General features: G+C 42.7%; 1 protein-coding gene across 7 annotated transcripts in view; it reads right to left on the bottom strand.

The window, feature by feature from the left end:
* LOC122235897 (ankyrin repeat domain-containing protein 26-like) overlaps positions 1–26,221 on the bottom strand; it is a 108,230-nt gene that overhangs the window by 44,483 nt on the left and 37,526 nt on the right. Inside the window, exon 7 of one of the 7 annotated variants that reach the window (XM_042976441.1) lies at positions 6,610–6,994. The exons of 2 other annotated variants lie outside the window; for them this stretch is intronic. The gene's annotated coding sequence lies outside the window, so the exon portion shown is untranslated. Of the gene's footprint in view, positions 1–6,609; positions 6,995–7,837; positions 9,025–13,697; positions 14,187–23,022; positions 23,189–26,221 lie in introns of those variants that run through there. 4 more of the 7 variants (XM_042976442.1, XM_042976446.1, XM_042976447.1 and 1 more) reach the window with 4 other exon arrangements.

Genomic DNA, 26,221 nt, shown 5'->3' with positions numbered 1-26,221 from the left:
GATGGACATTTAGGCTCTTTCCATAATTTGGCTATTGTTGAGAGTGCTGCTATAAACATTGGGGTACAAGTGCCCCTATGCATCAGTACTCCTGTATCCCTTGGATAAATTCCTAGCAGTGCTATTGCTGGGTCATAGGGTAGGTCTATTTTTAATTTTCTGAGGAACCTCCACACTGCTTTCCAGAGCGGCTGCACCAATTTGCATTCCCACCAACAGTGCAAGAGGGTTCCCGTTTCTCCACATCCTCTCCAGCATCTATAGTCTCCTGATTTCTTCATTTTGGCCACTCTGACTGGCGTGAGGTGATATCTGAGTGTGGTTTTGATTTGTATTTCCCTGATGAGGAGCGACGTTGAACATCTTTTCATGTGCCTGTTGGCCATCCGGATGTATTCTTTAGAGAAGTGTCCATTCATGTTTTCTGCCCATTTCTTCACTGGGTTATTTGTTTTTCCGGTGTGGAGTTTGGTGAGCTCTTTATAGATTTTGGAGACTAGCCCTTTGTCTGATATGTCATTTGCAAATATCTTTTCCCATTCCGTTGGTTGCCTTTTAGTTTTGTTGGTTGTTTCCTTTGCTGTGCAGAAGCTTTTTATCTTCATAAGGTCCCAGTAATTCATTTTTGCTTTTAATTCCCTTGCCTTTGGGGATGTGTTGAGTAAGAGATTGCTACAGCTAAGGTCAGAGAGGTTGCACCAGATATTTTAAAATAAACCAAAATTTAAAAAGGACAGAGGTGAAAGACCTGTACTCTGAAAACTATAAAACTCTGATTAAAGTAATGGAAGATGACACAGAGAAATGGGAAAATATCCCATGTTTGTGGATGAAAGAGCATATATTGTTAAAAAGGCTATACTATCCAAAACAGTCTATACATTTAATGCAATCCCTCTCAAAATACCAACACCATTTTTCACAGAGAGATTATACAATCCTAAAATTAATACGAAAACACCAAAGACACTGAATAGCCAAAGCAACCTTGAAAAAGCAAAGCAAAGCTGGAAGTACCACAATACCAGTCTTCAAGTTGTATTACAAAGGTGGAGTGACCCAATGTTGTAAGTGGGGTATTAAAGTCACCTACTATTACAACATTGTTTTCAGTAAATTTCTTTGTGGTTGTGATTAATTGATATATATTTGGGCGCTCCTATGCTGGGATGATAAATATTTATAATTGTTAGGTCTTCTTGGTGCAGCCACTCTGGAAAACAGTACAGAGGTTTTGGAAGTAATTAAAAATAGAACTATGCTATGAGCTAGCAATTGCACTACTAGGTATTTTTATACAAAGGATGCAAACATGCTGATTTGAAGGCCACATGCACCCACAATATTTATAGCAGCAGTATTAGAAACAAATTAGAGAAAGAGCCTACATGCCCATCAACTGATGAATGGATAAAGAAAATGTGGCATATATTCCTTGGCAAGGAAAAGGAATGAAATCTTGCTATATGAAGAATGTGTATGGAAATAGAATGTATGAAGCTAAGCCAAATACGTCAGCCAGAGATGAACAGGTATCATATGATTTCACTTATATGTGCAATTTAAGAAACACAACAGATGAAATGGGGAAGGGAAGGGAAAAATACGATAAAAACAGAGAACAAGGAAACCATAAAAGACTATTAAATACAGAGAACCAACAGGAGGTGGATAGTGGGATAGTGGGATGGGCTAAATAGTTGTAGGCATTAAGAAGGACACTTGATAGGTTGATCTCTGGGTGTTATATCCAAGTGATGAATCACTGAGTTCTACTCCTGATGTCAATACTCCACTGTATGTTAACTAACTTGAATTAAAAAAGTAAATTTAAAATAAATAAGTAAATAAATAAATAAATAAATAAAAGCTGGAGTAATCAAACAGTACACTACTGGCATAAAAAGTAGGCACACAGACCAGTAGAACAGAATAGAAAACCCAGAAATGAACCCGCACATAAGTCAAATAATCCTTGACAAAAAAGGAAAGAATATCCTATGCAGAAGACAGTCTCTTCACAAAAATACTGCTGGGAAAGTGGATAGCGACCTCTGAGAGAATGAAACTCTATCACTTTCTTACACCATACACAAAATTAAAATCAAAGTTGATTAAAAATGTAAATGTGAGACCTGAAACCATAAAAATCCTAGAAAATAACACAGGCAATAACGTCTTTGAGTTTAGCTGCAGCAACTTCTTTGTTGATATGTGTCTTGAAGCAAGGGAATCAAAAGTAAAAAATAAATTTTGGGGACTTCATCAAAAGGAAAAGCTTCTGCACAGTGAAGGAAACGATCAAATAAACTAAAAGGCGACTTACAGAATGGGAGAAGATAGTTTCAAATGACATATCTGGTAAGTGTTAATATCCAAAATATATAAAGAACTTATAAAACTCAATACTCAAAAATTGATTAATATAATTAAAAATGGGCAGAAGATGTAGAAAGATATTTTTTCAAAGAAGACATACAGATGGCCAAGAGACCCTTTAAAAAATTCTCAATATGGGGTCTCCTGGGTGGCTCAGTCGGTTAAGCGGCCGACTTCAGCTCAGGTCATGATATCACGGTCCGTGAGATCAAGCCCCGCGTCGGGCTCTGTGCTGACATCTCAGAGCCTGAAGCCTGTTTCAGATTCTGTGTCTCCCTCTCTCTGACCCTCACCGGTTCATGCTCTGTCTCTCTGTCTCAAAAATAAATAAACGTTAAAAAAATTGTTTTTTTTAATATAAAAAAAAAATAAAAAAAATTCTCAGTATGATGATCATCAGGGAAATGCAAATTCAAACTACAATGAGATATCACCTCACCCCTGTCAGAAAGGCTAAAATCAACAACACAGGAAATGACATGTGTTAGTGTGGATGTAGAGAAGGAGGAACCCTCTTACACTGTTGGTGGGAATGCAAACTGGTACCTCCACTCTGGGAAACAGTATGGAGTTTCTTCAAAAACTTTAAAAATATAAGTACCCTGTGACTCAGCGATTGCATTACTAGGTATTTACCCAAGGAACACAAAAATAGTATTTCAGAGGAATAAGGGCACCCAGATGTTTATAGCTGCATTACCTATAATAGCCAAATTTGCAAACAACTTAAGTGTCCATTGACCAATGCATGGACAAAGAAATGCATATATAGGTATCATATACAATGGAATATTACTACACCATAAAAAGAAACCAAACAACAACAACAATGCATTCTTGCTATTAGCAAGGTCATATGACTGAGCTAGAAGGTATGAGGCTAAGCGAAAGAAGCCAGTGAGAAAAAAAGACAAACACCATGTGATTTCACTCATATGTGGAATTCAACAAAGAAAACCAATTAGGAAAATGACGAAAAAGAGAAAGAGGCAAATCCAAACACAGACTTTTAAGTATTGACAACAAAATGATGGTTACCAAGAGGGAGGTCAGTGGGGAATGGAGTAAATAGGTGATGGGGATTAAGAAGTGAACTCGTAATGATCACTGTGTGATGCATGGAAATTTTGAGTCACTATATGCTCTGTATGAAACTATATTTCACTATATATAAACTAACTGGAATTTAAATAAAAATTAAAGTATATATAAATGGTTTTCAGGTCTCACATTTAGGACTTAAGTACATTTTGATGTTATTTTATATATAATTAAGAAATAACGAAGGTCTTTCTTTTGCATGTATCTGTTCAATTTTCTAATGGTGTAAATATATTGACCATACAAGTGTGGGTCTCTATTCATTTACATTGATCTATATAACTGTGCCAATACCATGATGTTTTGTGTTTTTTATCATTGTAGTGTACCTTGAAATCTGAAATTGTGATGCCGCCAGCTTTGTTTTTTTTTTTTCGAAATTGCTTTCTATTTGGATTTGTTTGTAGTTCCATTCAAATATTAGTATTCTTTATTCTACTTTTGTGAAAAAAAACGCTATTAGCATTTTGATACGGAGTCCATTGTATCTCTAGGTTATTCTGGTCATATATATATTTTATCAATATTAATTCTTCCATTCATGAGGATCGTATAACTTCCCATATGTTTGTGTCATTTGTCATTATTTTGTTGTTTGTTTGTTTGTTTAAATGGTATTATGTTACTATCTAAAAGGAAATTTTCACTGAACACAATTTAAAACATTTCAATTGGGCTTCTCACACCCTCACAGGTTCAAGACACATGATGGTGAATGATTTTTGGATTTAAGTTACACTGAGAAAGAAGGAGTCTTAGGTAGATTATAAGAAGTTATTCTCATTTGAAAATAAATATAAGTATACACTTTCAGTCGCCGTGTTTGTAAATATCCGCTCTCTGACATTAAACTTCCATCATCCTTTACTTGCTGTTTCTAGAGAATTTTTTTTCCTCTAAGCAATTAGAAGTGAAGGAAATATACATTTCATTTCTACATTTTCAACATTAATTACAAAATATTTCAGATTCCAAAGTGTTCAAAATATATATATTCTTAATCCCCATCACCCATTTTATCCAATCTCCCACCCACCTCTTCTCTGGTGTTCCAACAGTTTCTTTCCGAGAATTAAAAGTCTGTTTGTTGGACTGTTTCTCCTTTCCTCCTTTTATTAATTTGCTTGGTTTCTTAAATTCTGCATATGAGTGAAATAAAATGGAATTTGCCTTTTCTGGGTTATTTTTCATAGCATTATACTGTTTAAAGAAGAAGGAAATCTTGCCATTTGCAATAACAGGATGGATCTAGAGAATATAGTGCATATATCCCATCCTATGAAAATGCTTTCTACTCCCTAAAAGTCATGAGCAGAGGACAACCCGGACTTGGAGGACTGAGGACCTTGGTTTGCAGATTGTGGCAGAGCAGTGGATGTCAGTGTGGGGACCAAGGTCACGAGCCTCCTTGCTGGAGTCTCAGCTCCTCCTTAGGAAGTGTTTCCAAGGCAGGGCTGAATGCAGGAGTATACCTCATGAGTAACCTAAACACCAGGACAGGGGTGGGAGACAGGGCACCAGGGAGGATTCTGAGAATTCTCACATGGAACCTGAATCCCCCAGGCTCTGTTCATGTGGAGATGCAGAGACAGTCTGAGGCAGAGACAAAGCATGGACCCAGGAGAGAGGAAACCAGGAAAAACCACAGACCCGCATAAAGCAACTTGGAAATGACACCCCACCGTTCTCTTCTATCCCTTAGAACCAAGTCACATGGGCCACCCACCCAGGAGGGGAGGGCATGACAGGAATGTGTGACCAGGATTCAGGAATGCTAGGAGACACTATAGGGACTGCCCATAACATTGGCCCAGAGGAGGCACTGGGACTTGAGCCCAAATATCATGGGAGAGACCATGTAAGTGTGTGTCAGGTGGGGACAAGACCTGAACGAGTTCATTTCAACTTTCCAACCGGGCCTGGGAACCAGGCAGGAAATGATGGCTGTATCTGGACCCCAGAGCAGACCCAGGCCCTTTTGAGTGTGTTCCATGCTGTGTCCACCTCTTTCTCACCTTTCCATGGCTAAGTGTGTGCATGAGCCTCATGTGATAGCAGGTATGGGGCATCTCTATAGGCAGATCCCCTGGTGGTGTCCCTAGAAGTAGATGCCAGAATGACCCCACAGTGGAGATGGCGAGACTGGGGAGGCCCTGAGAAGGACGGAATTTGTGCAGGGTCACACTTCTGCTTGGGAGAAGGAGCCTGGCCTCAAGCTATCACTGTATCCTCAAAGCTGGGGTACTGGCTGCACCCAGGCCTCCTGGGGGCTTTTAGGGAGTTGTGTTGGTGTCACTGTATGGACAGGGCATGGGGTGGAGTGGAGCCCTTTTTCAGCCTGAGGGAGTGGCTCTTGTATGAGGAAGAAGCCCAGCAAGGGGACCCCAGGCAGTGACCTCACTTCCTTGAGAGCAGAGCACAACAGAATTCAGAACCCGGTAACCAGGCACCCACATTCTGGAGACAGCGTCCTGCTGGGCTTATTTGTTTGGAAACCTGCACATAAGCAACATGCTCTCCTGCTGTGTGCCCAGGACACGAGGCTAAAGGCTCAGGAGGGCCAACAGTGACACTGTTTCCCGATCCTGGTGACACTGTGTCATGTCTCATACTGGGCGCCTCTGGATTCTAGCTTGGAAAGACCCAAAGGTAACATAGGGAGTCCCAGTTCTGACCAGTCAAACCTGTTACCTTTCTTACTTATCTGTGTGGCCCCTCTTCCCCTCCCCATGTGTATGTGTATGTGTGGAAGTAAGGGTAATGTGTGGAGGGCCCACCTGAGCAAGTGCAGTCTGAAGAGGGGTCAGATGCCCAGTGGGCCATCATGCTCACAACCCAGGTCAAGCCTGGCTGAGAGGGCCAGGGTGTTCTAGGGACTTCTCTTGTCCCCAAAGTTCATCCTGAGCCCTGAAGTTGTATGTCACTGCATTCTGGGTGCAGGGCTGTGCAGAGGTCAGTGTTCAATCTGGGAGCAGCAGTGGGAGAAGGCAGAAGGACCCTGAAGATGTTCGAGCAGGTCTGTGATACCTCTGGGCCAGCTGCTATTCAAAGCCTTTACAGAAGACTACAGATGAGATGAGGAAGTGGCTGGCAGACCCATGCTCAGTCTACCCTGTTGAGGTGCCCATTTGTCCACCCAGGAAGGCCACCCTGGACACAGGGAGAAAGTGACCAATGGGAAGTCTCTAGAAACACGGCCTGGAGATTGCCTGGAGTGGTCACAGTCTAGACCACTGCAGAGGACAATGGTCCACCAGATGCTGGTCCAGGAGCTAGAGCCCACGTAGGCAGAGCCAGAGGGTGAGAAGGCTGAGGGTGGGTGATGGTGGTGTATGGGGCCAGTCAGAGATTGGTCACCCAGGGAAGAGCCCCCAGGTCGTGGTGGGGGATAGGAGCAAAAACTGACCTCAGAGTACCCAGCTGTGGATTGCAGGAGGAAAGAGGTCCTGGTGCGTGTTCCTGGCTGCAGCTTCTCTGGGAGGCTCAGGGGTGTGTTCTGTGCCTGCAAAGGGACCTGGAGAGGCAGGCATGGGGGTGATCTTTCTCATCTCTCAGCTGGGGACATAGACTTTCTCCAAATGTCACTCTGTTTTATTCTGAAAAGTCAGCTGCAGGAGCAGAAGCCACTGTGTCTCCAGAGCTTGAGGCAACGCCATCTCTGGCATCAGCAGCTCTGTAGGGAGAGGCGCTCTTTGGAGGGACTCCTGCAGGAGTCCAGGAGCCAGAAGATGGCCTGGCACCTGTGCAGGGACAGCCAGCAACTGTGCACAGTGAACCAGCTCCTGCTCCGTATTTTGCCTCTGCTCCTGCCTCTGCTCCTGACCCTATTCCTGCTCCTATTCCGGCTCCTGCTCCTGACACTGTCCCTGATGCTGCCCCTGCTCCTGGCAGTGTTTTTGCTCCTGACACTCTTCCTGCTCCTGCCTCTGCTGCTTCCACTGTTCCTGCTCCTATTCCAGCTCCTGCCCCTGCCACTGCCTCTGCCCCTCTTCCTGTTCCTACCCCTGCCATTGTTCTGCCCCTGTCCCTGTTCCTGCTCCTGTCCCCAGCCCTCCCACATTACCTGCCCCTGGTCTTGATCCTGCCCCTGTTGGTGTCATTACCCCTGCCCCTGCCCTTGGTCCTGTTCTTGCCTTGCCCCTGCCCAACACCCCAGCAGAATGCTTCTTCCACTCCCCATTTGTGCTTTCCTTCTGCTATATTTCAACTATTATTTTATCATTTGGTGTTTTGTATAGTCTTTATTATTAATTTAAAAAGTTGTTTACATGATTGAAATTGTACAATTCCTGGGCATTGAGTACACTCACAACCCTCTGCCACCACAGCACACAATATTGTTGCAGAATATCTCAGTCCCCAAGGGACACCATGTACCCAGAGCCGTCATTCCCCTTTGCCCCCTCCCCATACAGCCTCTGGGAACCACTAATCTCCATTCTCTCTCTTTTCCTTAGCTACTCTGGATATTTCCTATACCTGGAACCTCGCAATAGATGTCTTTGTCTCTGCCCACACATTCTAAGATGGGAGAGATTAATTTTTGTATTTTGTGTATATTTGAAATAGATTTTTTACTCATTTGATATTGAAATCCACAATGGATTTAAAATTGGATGTGCAAAAATGAGACTCCTTTGGTATGAATGGTCATAACCTTGGGGTACAGACCCATGTTCCTCCTGTGACACCACAGCCTGATGCCAGACAGAACATGGCTGTTCCTCCTATGGCAAAAACAGAAAGAGAGGAATGCAGAAAGCTGGGCAGTGACACCACAGAGGGGAAAAGCATTCCTCACAGCCCAAGTCCAGAGAAAGGTTTCACAGGCCTCTGTTCCCAAAATACTCCAAAGTCATGGTGTTCCTGGGATGAAGAGCAAATACATACAAGTCCAAGGGGAGGCAAACTCCATGTGGAGCAGTTGTCAGAGATGTGGGATGTTCCTGGCAGGACTTCAGGAAAATGAAACCCTAAGGGGGCAGTGCTGGTCACCCTCAGATGGTCAGGTTTATGGTCTGGGGACAGCAGCCCAGGTGACAAAATAAGGAAACCAAGCCCCAGGAGATCCACAGTGAGAAGTCCTGACCTGAGGGGAGCAGCTGTCCAGTACCAGGAGACTCCATGGAGCCCAGCCAGTCTGTTGCTGGGAGAGACCACAGAGTCCAGGTGGCCCAGTACACAGATAGCCTACAGAGCCCAGTGTCCTCCCTTCCCCAGCCACCATGTCAGGTCCCAGGCAGATGGGTTAGCTCTGCTCCCCTGTGTTCAGAGGGACCTTATGGCAGGAGGATGGGGTGCCCAAGGAAGAGGGACCTGAGTTCCAGAATGATGAGGTGCAGGCCTGAGGTTAGGACAAATCCAAAGTGGAGTTAGGACACTCCAAAGGAGAGTGGGGAGTCTCACCTAGCTTGTCTTACTAGTGACCCCAGGCTGTGCATTAGCCTCAGTTTACCCATTTGTGACCAGAGGACATAACTTGGCCTTCTTGATGGGTTGCTTGTTGGAATCTCTGAGAGATGAGGTGATATCATTGCCTGGTGCCTGGAGGACAAAAGAGCCACATGGCAGGCTGTCACTGGATTATCCAGGGAACAGGCTCTTGAAGACCCTGTTCGGGCCTCTGCCTAGTACCCAGATTCTGGGAACATTCAGCATTGCCTGAGGAGATGGAGATGATCCAGGATGTCAGCAGTTCCCATGTGAAGGAGGGTCAGCCATGGGAGGAGAGCAGGACACATCCTGTGCCAATTTCCAGGACCCGGGGATTACATACTATGACCTCACCCGACATAAAGTCTCCTGCTGTGTGGACCTGACCCTCCCTCATTCACTTCCTCACTGTCTCTCCCATTCACTCCCTCATTCACTCACCCCTCTCCTAATTCAGTCGGTGACCTCCGGTCCCTGTCATGTGCCCTGCAAGGTGACTCCATCAGTGACCCAACGGGGTCCCCACATGTGGCATCTTCCTTTGCAGAGTCTGTACATTCCTGTGCTATTTCCCCTCTGACAAGGCTCAGGTCTGCAGGGTGACCATGTCCCCCAGACCAACTGTGTTCCCAGGCCTCGAGGTCCTCAGGGTGTCCATGCTCCCAAGCTGCCAGGAGAGGTTGCTACTGTGAGGAAGGACTGAGCCATCTGGCCGACCTCAGGGTCACAGATGCTATTCTTCCGCTTAGGTAGTTGGACTGCGGGGCCATGAGGAGTCATCAGCGAGAATGCAGCACATCGTTGGCTTCAGTTTCGCACATCCAAGACAAAGATTCTAACAGCACCTGACGCACACCGTTGTGCGGTCAAAGTGACAGTCCCCATATGTGTCACTGTGCTGCTTGTAGTCTGCTCTGTTTGCATTTGATTATCATCTGTCCTGACTTGAGAGGTCGGGGGACACCTTCTGTGTGACAGGGTTGTAAACAAGGAATAGGGAGGTCTTACTCTTTCACAGATTTGGATTCTGGAGATTGTTTTTTGTCAATCAAGAGAGCGGACCCACAACTGAATTCAAGAGCATCTAATGTCCAGGAGGAGAAAAGAACCCGAGTAAGGGTCCTCGCTCTGTATTTATTAGGATCAGAAGGCCTGCAAACGTGATGGACGTTATAGCTAATGAAATCCCTGGAGTTTGTTTCTCGGGAGATTTTTTTTTTGTTTAATGATTCAATTTTATTATAAATTATTGGTCTGTTCAAATGTTTTATTTTTCCTGATTCAGTTTGGAAGATTGTATGTTTCTCATAATTTATCAGTTTATTCCATATTGTTCAATTTGTTTGCATATAATTTTTAATAATATTGTCTTATAATTCTCCCATTTGTTGTATGTTGTTGATTCTTATTTCTCCTCATTCATTTATGGTTTCATTTATTTGTCTTCTCTTTTTTTTGAGAAGTCTAGCACATTTTCTGAGTTTTATCTATTTTCCAATTGATTCATCATTTTTGAAAATCTGTTTAAAGAACCTGCTCTTGAATTCATTAATAGTTTAAATTTTTTTCTTAGTTTGTCTTTCTAGATCATGGATTTTTTTTTTTTAAATTTTGCAACCAGAAAATTCTGGGACTGTCATTGGTGGCATTGTTTATGATTAGGTGGCAAGTGGTGCAAATAGACTTTGTTCATTTTGCTTATGTAGTAAATCTTATGTTTTGTAAACATTTCAAATTTCCAGATTATTTTTTTGCAGAAAATTTGAGATAAAGCTACAGATATACTCTGTTTCCACACATGCATTGCCTCCTCCATGTACCCATCCTCTACTGGAGTAGTACAATCTGTTACAATTGATGAACATACTTTGGCACATCATAATCACCGAAATTCCAGAGTTTACATTATTGTTCCCTTCTGGTGTTGCACATTGTGTGGATTTGGAGAAATGGATATTTGTTTGTATGCACCATTTTGGAATCATACACAGTGTCCCCATTGTCCTAAAAGTCCCCTGTATTCCAAATATTCAACACTGTTTCTTCTTGTAAATGGGGCAATCATTGATCTTTTAATTTTCTCTGCAATTTTGATATTTACAGAATGTCTTAGAGTACAAGTCATGCATATGCAGCCTCTTTGGCTGTTTACAGGAAAAAAGTCACCACTGAAGTAACAGATGGTGTATGATACAGAAACTTACATGCAGGTATGACAAGGATAAAGTTTAAAGTTAATTTTAAAAAAAGTTGTTATAATTGTAAGGGTATGCTCTGAAAAAGAATATGCCAAAAAACTGGGCAATGTGGAAGAAATGAACAAATTCCTAGACACTTACCAACTTCCAAACTGAAACAGTAAGGAATCATAAATTTAAGTAAACCCACAACCAGCAAGGAAATTGAATCAGTATCAAAAACTTCTCGACAAACAAGAGTCCTGGGCCCGATCAATTCCCAGGGGAACTCTGCCATATATATATATATATATATATATATATATATATATATATATATATATATATATATATATACATATAAAGAATCCTCTCCTTCTCAAACTATTCCATAAAAATAGAAGCGTAATTGATGGGTATTGAGGAGGGCACATTTTGGGATGAGTACTGGCTGTTGTATGGAAACCAATTTAACAATAAATTTCATATTAAAAAAGGGTTTTCTTAAAAAATAGAAACAGAAAGAAAACTTTCAAACTCATTATATAAATCCAATATGATCTTGATTACAAAGGCAGACAAAGGCCCCATTAAAAAGAAGAATTACAGGCCAATATCCCTGATAAACATGTATGGAAATATTCTCAGCAAGATACTAGAAAATTGAATTCGAGTACATTAAAATAATTATTCACGATGATCAGGGATTTATTCCTGGACTGCAGGGCTGGTTCAATATTTGCAAATCAATGAAGGTGATAGAACCACAGTAATAAAAGGAAGAATAAAATGATATTATCCTGTCAATAGATGCAGAAAAAGCATTTGACAAAGTACAGCATCCATTCCTGATTAAAAACAACAACAACAACAACAACAACAACAACAACAACAAAGTAGGGGCAGATGAAAAATCCCTCAACATCACAAAGACCATAAATGAAAGACCCTCAGCTAATTTCACTTTCATTGAGGAAAAACCCAGAGCTTTTCCCCTATGGTCAGGAACAAGATAAGGGTGCCCACTCTCACCATTAGTAATTAATAAGTAGTAGAAACCTTAACCTCAGCAATCAGACAACAAGAAGAAATAAGGGTCATACAAATTGGCAAGGAAGAAGTCAAAATTCCAGTATGTGTGAATGACATGCTACTCTATGTTCAAAACACAAAAGATCTCCACAAAAAAATTTCTAGAACAAATCCATAAATTCAGCAAAGTTGCAAGATATAAAATCAGTGTGCAGAAATTTGTTGCAATTCTATACAATGTAACAAAACAACAGAAAAATAAATCTAGGAATCAATCCCATTTACAATTGCACCACAAAACATATTATTCTTAGGAATACACCTAACTAAAGAGGTATATACTCTGAACACTACCACCCAAATCAATCTGAAAAAGACTACCGAAATCAAGGTACACATTCATGCTATCCTTAACAAAATACCACCAGCATTCTATGCAGAGCTAGATCACACAATCCTAGTTTGTATGGAACCACAAAAGACCCTGAATAGCCAAAGCAATCCTGAAAAAGAAAAAGAAAACTGGAGGCATCACAATTCTGGATCTCAAGCTATATTCCAAAGCTGAAGTCATGAAAACAGTATGGTACTCGAACAAAAATAAACACAGACTAATTACTGAAACTGAATACAACACTCAGATATGGACCCTCAACTATATAATAAGCTCATCTTCAAGAAAGCAGGAAAGATTATCTAATGGAAGAAAAAAAACAGTCTTGGGTGCCTTGGTGACTCAATCATTTATGAATCTGACACTGGCTCAGGTCATGAACTCACCTTTTGTGAGTTCCAGCCCCATATCGGCCTCTGTGCTGACAGATCAGAGCCCTGAGCCTGTTTCAGATTCTGTCTCTATGGCTCTGTGTCCCTCCCCCACTTGTGCTCTGTCCCTCTCTCTCAAAAATAAATAAAGATTAAAAAAATCTCTTCAACAAATATTTTTGAGAAAACTGTACAGTGAAATGCAGAAAAATGAAACTGGATCACTTTCTTACACCATGCACAAAAATAAATTCAAAATGGATGAAAAAACAAATTTTGAGACAGGAAACCACCAAAATCCTAGAGGAGAACACATGCAGCAATGTCTCTGACCTCTCCTACAGCAACTCCTTACTAGACATGTCACTGGAAGCAAAGAAAATAAAAGCAAAAATGAACTTATTGGGACTTCATCAAGATTAAAAGCTTCTGCACAACAAAGGAAACAATCAGCAAAACTAAAAGTAAACTGAAGAAATGGGACAAGATCTTTGGAAATAACACATCTGATAAAGAGTTTGTATCCAAAAATCTATAAAGAACTTATTAGACACCCACCTAAATTAAAACAAACAAACAAACAAAAAAACAATAAAAACACAACAATCCATTGAACAAATGGGTAGAAGACATAGATAAACACTTACCCAAAGAAGACATCCAGAGAGCTAATGCTCACGTGCAAAGAAGCTCAACATCATTCATCATCAAGGAAATACAAATCGAAACCACAATAAGATATCATGTTACACCTAAACAAAAGTCTTAAATTAACAACTCAGGAAACAACAGATGTTGTCAAGGTGGGAGAGAAAGGGGAATCTTTTTGCACTGTTGGTGGGAAGGGAAACTGATGCAGTACTCTGATAAACAGTATACAGTTTCCTTAGAATATTAAAAATAGAACTACCTTATGGCCCATCAATTACACTACTAGGGATTTATTCAAATGATACCAAAAAGCTGTTATGACGGGGCATATGTTCACCAAAGTTGAAGTGAGGTCCTTAACCACTTTTCAAAGTCAGACACTTCAATTCCACACGGGAAAACTGAAGAGTACTTCAGCTTGTTCATGCTGTACTCCTGAGTGTAGCAACAGTGGGAAGTCTGTACTTCAGGGTAGAGGGATGGAGGGGCTGATCCAGGCACAGGTGCAGGGCTGCTCCAGGTAGACTCACCAGAAACAGGGTTGTGAGAATATCACAAGACAGTCAATTTGAAGCAGAGCATGGCTCCACCTCAACTTGTATAAGCCTTTGTAGACCCCTGTTTTCTGCTGTGAAAATGAAGAAAGCACTGTGGGGAGTTGCTATGCAAATTCATGGTGATGGTCATCCCAACTCCAATTCATCAAATGGCCCCATTCTGCCTGCTCATGCCCACAACCAATGTGTCTTCATAGACAACCTTCCTGCACACACTCATCTCCCTGGCTTTGTTTCTCTCTGCCTGTGCAGCTGTTCTCCCTGTGGTAGCCTGAGTGAAAGCTGAGAAAATCCCATGTATTCCACCCTGGCCCTGAACCGTGGCCATGTGGATTCCAAGACACATGTTACTTGTTTGACCCTACCCAACAGGGTCCCCCAATCCTGCAGTCACCCACTCTGTCACTATCTATTTCTACTGGAGTGCTCCTCACCACATCCATGTGCTTGGGGCATTCACATTCCCTAGCAAACCGCTCAGGGTAGGTTTCCCTCCACAAACTAATCCATCACTCAGCACTCTACATCCAGTCCCTGAGCTATCATTGAAAGATACAGTCTAATAGAATCTAGTTCTATGCAATATGGAGTAATATCTGAACAGTAGCTCTTCATCCAAGGGCTCCACTAACCCCACAATCTTTATTAAATGCCTTCACGTATTGTCCTTGTGAACAGGATAGAGAACTACCCTGAACCCAGAGTGGGCTTGATTTGTTGTTGGGTAAACCATGCATTAAATCCAAATGGATACGAGACTCAGGGCAGATGGAGCCTCAGGACAGCATGGTAGGGGGTGGGGAGTAAAGCCACAGCTCTGAAATGCCCAGGAACATATATTTGGGGCACATTTCAGACTCCGGGTTCCTCACACAGACATCAAGTAGGCACTGCCCATGGGCACCTACCAGCCCATGCTCCTTAGGGCAACAGGTGGGGTGTGGTGGTCACTGGTATCCTCGTGTCCTACTTTGGGCTCTGTGCCCAACCTTCAGCTTCTCCTTCCTGAGTGACTTCTGCCTTCTGTATGGACTGCTCTGCATAATGGCTCACTTAGGCCACTGGTACAGGGGCAGAAGTGCTTGCCAGGTAGGTCACCCCCAGGGCACCCTGAACCTCTGTGTGGCTGGCCTTGGGGGATGCAGGAATTACTTCTGCCCAAAATTCTGCAGGAGCAGATGGTGACCATACAGGACACAACCTCTTTGCTTTGCAGGTGGATTTGGAGGCTGTAAGGGAAGTTCTTCCAGCCAGGATGGCTGTGAGAATACTGAAGACACAGCATGAGGTTGGAGAAGTCTCTGTCTCCAGACAAGACAGCCCAGGAGCAGGCATGTCCCCATGCCGCAGGCATTCAGCTTCCCTCAACACAAGCCACTGAGCATAAAAAGAGCTTGGGATCAAAGTGGGTGGAACAGTAGGTTTACTGGCTTCTCACTTTTTGAAATCAACAGGTACCTATTTTAGCTACTCCAGTGCCTTTTTTTATACAAGTTGAATTTCCCCTCCCTGTCCCCATATCTGCTCCTACATCTCTTCAACCAAGTGATCATTTAAGAAATGTCTTGGATGCCCTGTGGGTCTGCAGCCTCAGTGGGGCTGAGACCAGGCAACTGTGCAGCTGTAAGTGAGGGGTTTCTGGGGCGGGGCAGCCTGCTCACATACTAAGATCTGCACTGTAGCCTCTGGCTCCTGCTGTCCTCTTCTAGAAGAAAGGGATTGTGGCAGCACTGAGCCAAAATAAGAGGCTCACACGCCTAGAACCAGGTTTGTCTTTTGCCCCTCATCACTCCTCCACCTACAGCACCCCCTAATACACCCAGAACGGTCCTTGGGGAATTTACAGCACAGTCAGCATCAGCACCAGGACCTGGACTCCTTGCCCTCAGTGCAGTCAGTGAAGGGGCCAAAGGCAATCTCAGGAAATAGGATTTGGAGATGGGGTATGGTGACAGCTCTCGACCTGTCCACCAGCATGGAGACTCCATCCTCAGGATGAAAGGTATTTGGCCATGACCAGGGCTCCAGGGAACCCATGGCTTCCTCAGGGCTCTAACAGTTCTGAGCTTTCAGAACCGTAATCTCACCACGGCCAAGCACACATGAGGAGAAGGATCATGGAGGAGCATCATGAATTTAGGACCTTAGCTTTAAGCCTTGTCTCTTCCTCACACTCAACCGTGCACTGCTGGCACAAGGCACAAGGTGTCCTTGGACTGAGGTCCCCAGAATTAGCTGCTAAATGAAAACCCAGTCCCTTTCTCCTGACACCTTGAAGAGCAAACACATCACCTGGGGTTATGGTGCAGGCACAGTGGGCAGAGGGAGCAGGTGGCTTGTTGCTGAGTCAGAATTAGCTTGATTTTTTGTTCCTGCTTTCCTTTCCCACTGTTGTCTCTGCAAATTACTGATTTTGTGCCTGTGGCTTCCATTGAGTTTTCCAGAAAAAAAAGGAGTTATTAATGTAAACAATCTTGGCCACAGCAACAAAATGTCCTGAAGTGTTGAATTGTCATTTTATCACCAGGGCCCAACCTTTGCTTTCAGTAAAAGAAAAGAAGATGTACTTTTTCTTGAGGAAAAAAAGAAGTAATTGTATCCTAAAGTAATGTTGATTATTTAGTGAGAGAAAACTTGGGGTTGCCTGGGGCGCTCACTGCATTGGGCATTCGACTTCACCTCAGATCATGATCTCGTGGTTTATAGGTTTGAGCCTCGCATTGGGCTCTCTGCTGTCAAAACAGAGCCCACGTAGGGTCCTCTATCTGCCTCTCTCTCTGCCCCAACCCCACTGGTTGTCTCTCTCTCTCTCTTCATAATAAATAAAGAAAGTAAAAAAATAAAGAAAAATGAGGAGGGAAAATTTAGGACAAGAGAGAACTCCAGACTCAAAGTCTGTGACAGATGGTGACACTGACGTGACTAGAAGTCAACGTGATTAGAAGTGAACATGGCCAGAAGCTGACACAACTCAAGGACATCAGAACTCTGCAGAATGACAAAAGATCTCTACAAAAAAATGCACCAGACCTCAATCTTTCCCTGACGATGTCAGAGAAAAGTGAAACCAAATTAGGATTTGCTGCCATGGGACTTTTGAGAGAATTTTTATGGGAGACTTCCTATCCCCAGAGCAGAAATAATAACATTCATATTTTACAATCATTGAGATAGGTTCACTAATGTACTCAATCAGAAAGCACTCCTTAAGTTATAAATGATTAACAAGCAACAATGCACTTGGTTCCCCAAACAAGGAACTTATGATCTGGATATCTGGGAAAGAGTACAGAAAACATTAAAAGCTCAACATTCTGAGGGGGCTAATGCCCTCAACCCCGAGGTAATCCTCACTCAGTCCCTTGTCCATTCTGCCCTTGTTCCCTTGAGTTCATACAATGTATATGAAGATGTAGAATTACCCAATAGAGAGGGGAAATAAACTAAGCTTTTATAGTCAGCCTGTGCCTTTGGTGCCTTTATAGCCAAAAGATACTCCTCCCCCCACTCAAAAGGGTTAGAAGATATTGAGCGTCCAGAAACCTCACTGACTAGTTCTGATAAAGTCCTCACCCCAATGCAAAAGTACATTAAGGATGCCCACAAGGCCGGTGACTTCCAGCCATTTCACACTGTCAGGCAAAATGGGCAATATGTCCATCAAGTCCTGCTCTGCCAAATAGTAAAAGAATTGCAGAAATCAGTTCAGTTGAATGGTCTCCACGGCCCTTTTAAAATCATCAGTTTAGAACCTATTTGTGGCACTTATTCCATGTGTGCCTGTGATGGGGGCTCTCTTATGAAAATCATTTTGAGCCCAGCCGTCCATGCTGTGTATGCCCAAGTGTTTTATATGCTTGTGTGACTCATGTCATGCTTAACTTTGATGCTGCTATCCTGGTGTCTTTTGAACAATTTTCTGGCCCAGGACACTATTCCCAACTAAGGCAGCTAGCCCAGCTTCGAATAATTGTCAAACAACAATGCACTAAAATAGTGTGTCATATTCTACACAGGCCATCCCTATTGAAGGGGACTCTAACTGTCTCTCACCGTTTCTCCCAATATCTAACTTTATGTGGGAGCTTCTCTTTCATTCATTTCCTGGGCCAATGACTATAATGAATAGAGCCAGTTGTCTCTGATTAGTGTACCTCAGGATGGAGACTTTACGGAATATTCCCTAGCAGCCGCCGAAACTCCTTTTTCTTTGGGGAATGTCCCTGTCTTCTCTGGCCTGACATGGACTGCCTAACCACTAGTGCAAAACCAAATAAACAAAACAAAACAAAAATCTGTACCTGCTCATGTATCTGAGGTGACAGGCTTTGGGACCATGAGAACTCTTTCTCTACCTTTGTCTGCCTCCAGGCTACTTGGTGGCACCTCACTTTTGCTGCCTTCCCTTCCCCCTCTTACAATTTCTGCACCACCTGGGGTGAGGTCTGCATATCTGGCTCTTCAGTGTCTCAGGCAGCATTACCTACTACCTCCACATTGTCAAAGAGCAAAAAATTTCCCCCTTTGACTTTCACCACCCACTTCAGATTTCCTCACTGGTTCCACAGGAAAAAATGACAATGGTAAACTTTTAAGAGGACACAAATGAAATAAAATTAGGATAGACGTTCATTTTATTTATTTTAATATAATTGATTGATAAATTGATTTGCAGACAACACCCAGGGCTCATTTCTTTTAAATGATCAGAATTGAATAATAAACATTCATTCTACTAAGTTTTACTGAAGGTCAAATTAGCTCATGATATCTGTGTTCCAATTTGTTACCAAAAGGATAACGTAAAGCAGTGTTTAACTTTGTCTATCTATACTTTTCATGGGTAATTGTTTAAATGCCCTTCAGGGACTTTGGTATGCTTACACGTTAATTTTTACTTAAATGATAAATTAAGTTAAGTCCATTGGACATTGAGGTCTCTACCACAACAAATAGAATGCTGAAGCATTGCTTAGTAAATATAGATTTGTGCTATGGGTTTCTATGGCAAAAAAACAAACAAACAACCTAAGGTTACTACAATGTATTAAAAATATAATTTGTGCTTCATAAGTCTGTCACCTACAAAATTTCTGATATAGCAGAGTTCACAAATGTTACTGCTAAGTTTTCACTAGAGACTAAGGTCTCTAAGCTTTAAAATTCTGCTAAATGTAATTAGGCTAATGTAAATAAAGAAAGTCATTCTGTGTATAAAAGACTAAGAGATATGTAAAAATGGATATGAAAATAAAAACATATTTTTGTTAAAGATATAAATAAAAATAAATAAACAAACAAACAAACAAACAAACACGATCTTAACAAATAGGGTTTAAAAAAACAGAATAGCATGCCCTTTTGAGTTGTTTACTTAAGGCTTGGTCAGAATTATGCATTCCTTTTAATCTATAAGGCGAAGCAATTGTAAAATGAGAACATAATAAGCTCAAATATATGTCAAAAAAAGGGGGGGGATACCTTGGCTGTCTGCATAACAACCTCAGCTCCTTTTTCTGCTGTGATTATTCTTAACTTTTAAAATCTTAATCCTCAAGGACTAACCACAGCTATGCCACATTCTTCAAAATCAGAGAAACCTTCTCATCCTATGGTGCTATACAAAACCCCTGGAGGGGGGCCCACACAGACTGGGCCCACTAAACTTCCACCTGGGGTGAGGATATGCTTGTGTTCTTTTAGGACTGTGTTCTTTCTTGGACTTCTGTGGGTTCCCTCTCAGTTGGTAAAGCTGTACCTTGGCATGGTGGAGACCACCATATCTTCCAAATGACCAGGACTTCCAGAAAATGAGTCTCAATGGGAAACCACGCCCCCCTTTTTGGAAGAACCCTCTTCATTGACTCTTCACCCTGAAGCCACTTCGCAAATGCAAGTCTTTGTCCCTGATATAACATTGGGAAGCCTCAAATGTCTGTCTAACCAGGCAAGCATCCTCTTACAACACAATGGTATTGCATATACTTCTGAAATGCATCTGATAGCCATGATCTCAATCACTGACAGGAATTCGATACAGGTAACCCTGATTCTTCTCCTTGCCCTCATTTGTCCAGGCCAAGCTCAATATTTAGATTATGCTCATCTACATAACACACCTATATGTAACAAGCTTAACACTCCTAGATGGGGATATACCTATTAGCAATAATGACATGGAGATCATGGGAGGAGCCAAGCTTAACCCACCCTTCCAAGCTGAACAAGGGTATTGGATTTATATGCCCAGACCACAATGGTGGCTTACTTCAGAACCTCCTTCAGTGTGTTACTAAACTGAGCAACTTATATGCTTGTCTCAAATGAAGAATCAACTGACATTTACATGTATAGCCCAAAACCTCTCCAAGGCCAGACAATTTAAAATTTTTCTCAGCCACAAATTTTGATATACCTCAAAAACAAACTTATCTCACACTCCTAATCCTCTAGCTTGCTCTAGTCTCAAGTATTCATACCACCGCTGGAATAATATTCCTTGGACAACCTGGTACGGAGAGACTGAGCATAATATTCGCTAGGTCACTTGGACTTTAATTGACTGGGGTCCCAGAGGCCACCTTGAAACAAAATATTTGAATAAGACCATATCCTTCGACCAATCTAGTAAGAAAAATATATATATTTTTGGAAGGACAGAGGTTGGTCTGGCCCTATATTTCTACTCATAAAGGAAAATGTAAAATGGTTGTTAATCTTTGAGCCCTAGGCCTTCCCTTCTTGACTCATAGTGTTAGCCATGATGAAATTTATATAAATAAGCATATTAACAAAACATGGGCCTCCTGGCACAATGACCAACATGCATGAGCCACTATTTGCATTCCTTCTCCCTACATTCTCTTTATTACCTCCCTTTACAAACCCAACCAATAGAAAATAAGTATAACATTTCTACCACCATGGGTGGGTTTATGTCCTGAGTAAATAAATATAACATCTACCAATTAAATTTCTCCTCTTTATTAGTTCTTAGTGTGTCTCAGCCTGGGTTCCTTTTAATAGCTCTGAGCCCTGTATGCATCCATCAGGACGAGGCTCACTTTCCAAGCTTGTTAAACACTGGTATTCAGCTTTAAGGCAAAAATGATTTGTTGGCCGTTTAATCATGGGCACCTTAGCAGCAGTAAGCATTATCCCCTCTGCCACTGTCACTGGAATCAGCCTGCATCAAACAGCCCATGTCCTCGTTAAATTTGTGGTCAATACTACCAAAAAATTAATAAACCAAATTTCTATTGATAGACAAGCTTTGGCCTGCCTTGAAGCTTTTGAAGCTGCAGTGGAGTTTATTGGAAAAAGGCCTTGTTCCTCCACTCTACACTGCCCCGTGACCCTAACTACCAGCATATTTGCATAACTGCCATTCCTTATAGTCACTCCCAATCCTGGGATGCTTTCCAGACACACCTTTACAGTGTTTTTTTTTTCCTTTGTATGCCTCTAACATTATAGGAAATTTGGTTGTGACATTGAGCCAACAGCTACAATATACAGATGACCAAATTAGAAATGAATGGCCTGATTCGTGGGCAATGTGGCATGACTTAAATCTTTTCTCACTTACAGCCAGCACACATGTCAAATTATGGATAACTCTGGGAAGCAGAATAATTATACCGTGTCTCTTTTTATATCTTTGCAGAGTCACCCGCCAAGCCACCCAAAAACAAAAGAAGGACCAGGAACTTATCATGATGGTCTGTGAACAAAAAACTAGAGAAAACCAAGAAAAAAAAAAAAAGGTCGGACTGTGGGAATTGAGTATAGGAATCCTTGAGCTTGTACAAATGGGTTAACAAGGCTAAGGATGAAAGCATCCAAGTTTAGGTAAGCAGGGCAAAAGTGCCCTAGGCATGGAAAAAGACAGAGGAATAGGAAGTCGCAGGATGAAAGCATCCAGAAGAGGTAAGCAGGGGGAAAGCACCCCCAACATAGAACAAAGACACAGGAATAGGAAGACACAGAGTGAAAGCATCCAAGATTACGTAAACAGGGCGAAAGCACCCCCAGCATAGTACAAAAGCAGAAAGCTGCTTTCAGAAGATGGAAGCTCCAGAATAGGTATACAGGTAAAGAGGGATAAAGACAGCCTCAACAGGGTGAAATCACCTGGAGCAGAGCTAACCAGCAACAGAAACCTGCCTTCTTAGCTCTGAGGTAGCATTCTCTGTCTTATCCGTAGACAAATTAGGATAAACCGACAATGTGTCTCTTGCCTGTCATGAACAGCCATCTGCTGGATGCCAGGATTTTTTTTTTTTATATTGACCCAAACCCTAACACCACATAACATAAAAAGCTCCTTTCTCTCACACACATAGGTTAATAATGACGCTTTTATTCTTTCTAGACATCCATCATGTTGGTAAGCCTTCTGATGCTAAAAATACAGAGCAAGGACCCTTACTCAGGGCTCTTTTCTCCTTCCTTACAGTAGCCACTCTTTTATTCAGTTCTGCATCCACTCTATTTCTAGACAAGAGAAACATTGAGAATCCAAGTCTGTACAAAGGCAGGATCCTCCCTGTTCCTTGTTTATAATCTTATCACACAGAAGAAGGACCCCACCTCGCCAAGTCGGGACAGATCATGATCAAATGCAAAGAGAGCAGGCTGCAAGCAGGGACACAGGATGGGAACTGTCACTTTGACAGCACAAGGGTGTGTGGCAGGTGCTTTTAGGGTCTTGGTCTTGGATTTGGGAAACTGAAGCTGGCAATGCACTGCAGTCCTGCTGATGACACCTCATGCCCCCAGAGTCCACCTGCCCCTGCAGAAGAGTCGCATCTGTGACCCTGAACTCTGCCAGAGGATTTGGTCCTTCACCACAGTCACAGGAACATCCTCTCTTGGCAGCCTGGGAGCACAGATATCCTGAGGACCTCAAGCCCTTGGGACAGAGCTGGTCAGGGGGACACGGTCACACAGCAGACTTGAGCCTCGTCAAAGGAGGCAGAGCGCAGGAAGGCACAGACTCTGCAAAGGAAGATGCCTCATGTGGTGACCCCTTGGGGTCATGCTCATGGATGGAGTCAGTGTGCTGGGCACATGGCAGGGACCAGAGATCACCTGCTAAATGAGGAAGAAGTGAGTGAATGAGGGAGGTAATGAGAGAGGGAGTGAAGAAGTGAATGATGGAGGTCAAGTCCACACAGCAGGGGAATTTATTTGGGCTGAGGTCAGAGGGTGTAACAGCCTGGGCCCTAGAAGGTGGCACAGGGTGTGTCCTGCTCTCCTCCCATGGCTGGCCTTCCTTCATGTAGCACCTGCTGACATCCGGGATCATCTCCATCTCCTCAGACAATGCTGAATGTTCCCAGGAGGTGGGAACCAGGCAGAGACCTGAGCAGGGTCTTCCAGGAGTGCCCTGCCCTAGAGGATCATGTGGCAACCTGCCAGGTGGCTCTTTATGTCTTGTAGGCACGGGGCAATGATTCAACCTCATCTCTCAGAGTCCAACAGACAACCGATCAAGAAGGCCAAGTTATGTCCTACAGTCAGATGTGGACACTAAGGCTAATAGCACAGCCTGGGTTGACTAGTAAAACAAGCTATGTGAGCATCCCAGTACCCTTGACTTTCGATTGTCTTAACATCAGGCCTGTATCTCAGCATTCTGGAACTCAGATCCCACCTCCTGGAGCACCCCACCCTCCTGCCATGAGGCCCCTCTGAACTCAGGGGAGCAGAGCTGAGTCATCTGCCTGGGACCAGACATGGTGGCAGGAAAGGGAGGACCCTGGGCTCTGTAGGCTTTCCCAGTATGGGACCACCAGGGCTCTGTGGTCTCTCTTAATAACACATGACCTGGGCTCCCTGAACTCTCCTGGTACTGGACAGCTGCTCCCCTTCAGGTCAGGACGTCTCACTGTGGATCTCCTGGGACTTGGTTTCCTTATGTTGTCAACGGACCTGCTGCTCCCCAGATCATAAACCACCATCTGAGGGCGATCAGCACTGCCCCATAGGGTTTAATTTGCCTGAATTCCTTTCAGGAATGCCCCACATCTCTGACAACTGCTCCCCATGGAGGTCGCCTCCCCTTGGACCTGCATGTGTTTGCTCCTCATCCCAGGAACACATGGACTTTGGAGTATTTTGGGAACAGAGGCCTGGGAAATGTTTCTCTGGAGTTGGATTGTGAGTAACACTTTTCCCCTATGTGGTATAACTGTCCAGCTTTCTGCATTTCCTTCTTTATGCTTTCACCAAAGGGGCAACAACCATGTCTTCTCTGGCATCAGGCTGTGGTGTCACAGAAGGAACAGGGGCCTCTACCCCAAAGTTATGACCAATTTTACCAAAGGGCCCTAATTTTTCACATCCAACTTTTAATCCTTTGGGGATTTCAATATCAAATGAGAAAAATTCTGTTTCAAATAAACACAAAATACAAAAATTAATCTGTCCCATCTTACAATGTGTAGGCAGACACAAAGTTATCTATTGTGAGGTTCCAGTTATAGGAAAAGATACAAAGATAGCTGAGAACTTCCCTCATCTGGGGAAGGAAACAGGCATTCAAGTCCTGGCAGCACAGAGAATTCCCTTCCAAATCAACAAAACCAGGTCAACACCATGACATGTCATAGCGAAACCGGAAAAGTACAAATATTCAGAGGGAATTCTGAAAGCAGCTAGGGACGAACGGGTCTTAATTGACAAGGGAAGACACATAAGGGTAGCAGCAGACCTATCTAATGAAACTTGGCAGGGCAGAAGGGAGGGGCAGGAAACAGTCAATGTGCTAAATGGGAACATATACAGCAAAGAATCCTTTCCCCAGCAAGGCTGTCATTTAGAATAGAAAGTGACAGAAAGGCTTTCCAAGACAAGCAAAACCTTACTGAATTCATGAACACTAAACCAGTCCTGCAGGAGATCCTAAGGGGCAACTCCTTGAGTGGAAAGCAGCAGAGACTACAAAGGACCAGAGGCCTCACCAAAAGCATGAAACCTTCAGATAACACAATGACACTAAATCCATATCTTTAACTAATCACTCTGAGTGTGAATAGATTCAATGCCCCAATCAAAAGACACAGGGAATCAGAATGGATAAAACACAAAACAAAACCAAACAACAAGATCCATCTATATGCTGTCAACAAGACACTGATTTTAGACCCCAGGACACTTCCTGATTCAAAGTGAAGGTATGGGGAACCACCTATCATGCTACTAGAAGTCAAAAGAAAGCTGGAGTCGCCATACTTCCACCAGACACACTAGATTTTAAACCAAAGACTTTAGTAACAGATTCAGAAGGGCATTGGATCATAATTAAGGGGTCTATCCATCAAGAGGAGCTAACAATTGCAAATGTTTATGGCCCCAAAGTGAAACGCCCACATATATGAATCGATGAATCACAAACATGAATAAATGTATACATACAAATACCATGATTGTAGACGACTTTAAGACTCCTCTCATGGCCATAGGCGGATCATCAAGGCAGAAAATCAGTAAGGAAACACAGATCCAATGTATCATTGGACCAGATGTATTCATATATACATAGATATATATTGGCCTTAATATATACATTTATATACATGGATATCAGTACAGATATATTGAAATCTTTTCATTTCACAACAGTAGAATGCACATTCTTCTTAAGTGCACATAGAACATTCTCCAATATATATCACATCCTGGGTCACAAAACAGCCCTCCACAAATATAAAAGGACTGAGATCATACCATGCATATTTTCAGATCACAATGCTCAGACACTTGGAATCAACCACAAGAACAAAAATGGAAAGCCTCCAAATGCATGGAGGTTACAGAACTTCCTACTCAAGAAAGAATGGGTCCACCAGGCGATTATGGAAGAAATTAAAAACCATAAGGAAGTAAATGAAAATGAAAACATGCAATCCAAACCCTTTGGGATGCAGCAAAGGCAGTCCTTAGAGGAAAATACATTGCAATCCAGGCCTATCTCCAGAAGCAAGGATGGTCCCAAATACAGAAACTAACTTCTCTCCTAAACAAACTAGAAACACAGCAGCAAAGAAAGCCCAACGTCAGCAGAAGAAGAGAACCAAAAAAGAGTAGAGCAGAAATAAATCCTATAGAATCCAAAAACAA

Source organism: Panthera tigris, chromosome F3, assembly GCF_018350195.1.
Source record: "Panthera tigris isolate Pti1 chromosome F3, P.tigris_Pti1_mat1.1, whole genome shotgun sequence".
Classification (NCBI taxonomy): Eukaryota; Metazoa; Chordata; class Mammalia; order Carnivora; family Felidae; genus Panthera; species Panthera tigris.
This window is presented reverse-complemented; position numbering and strand designations above follow the sequence as displayed.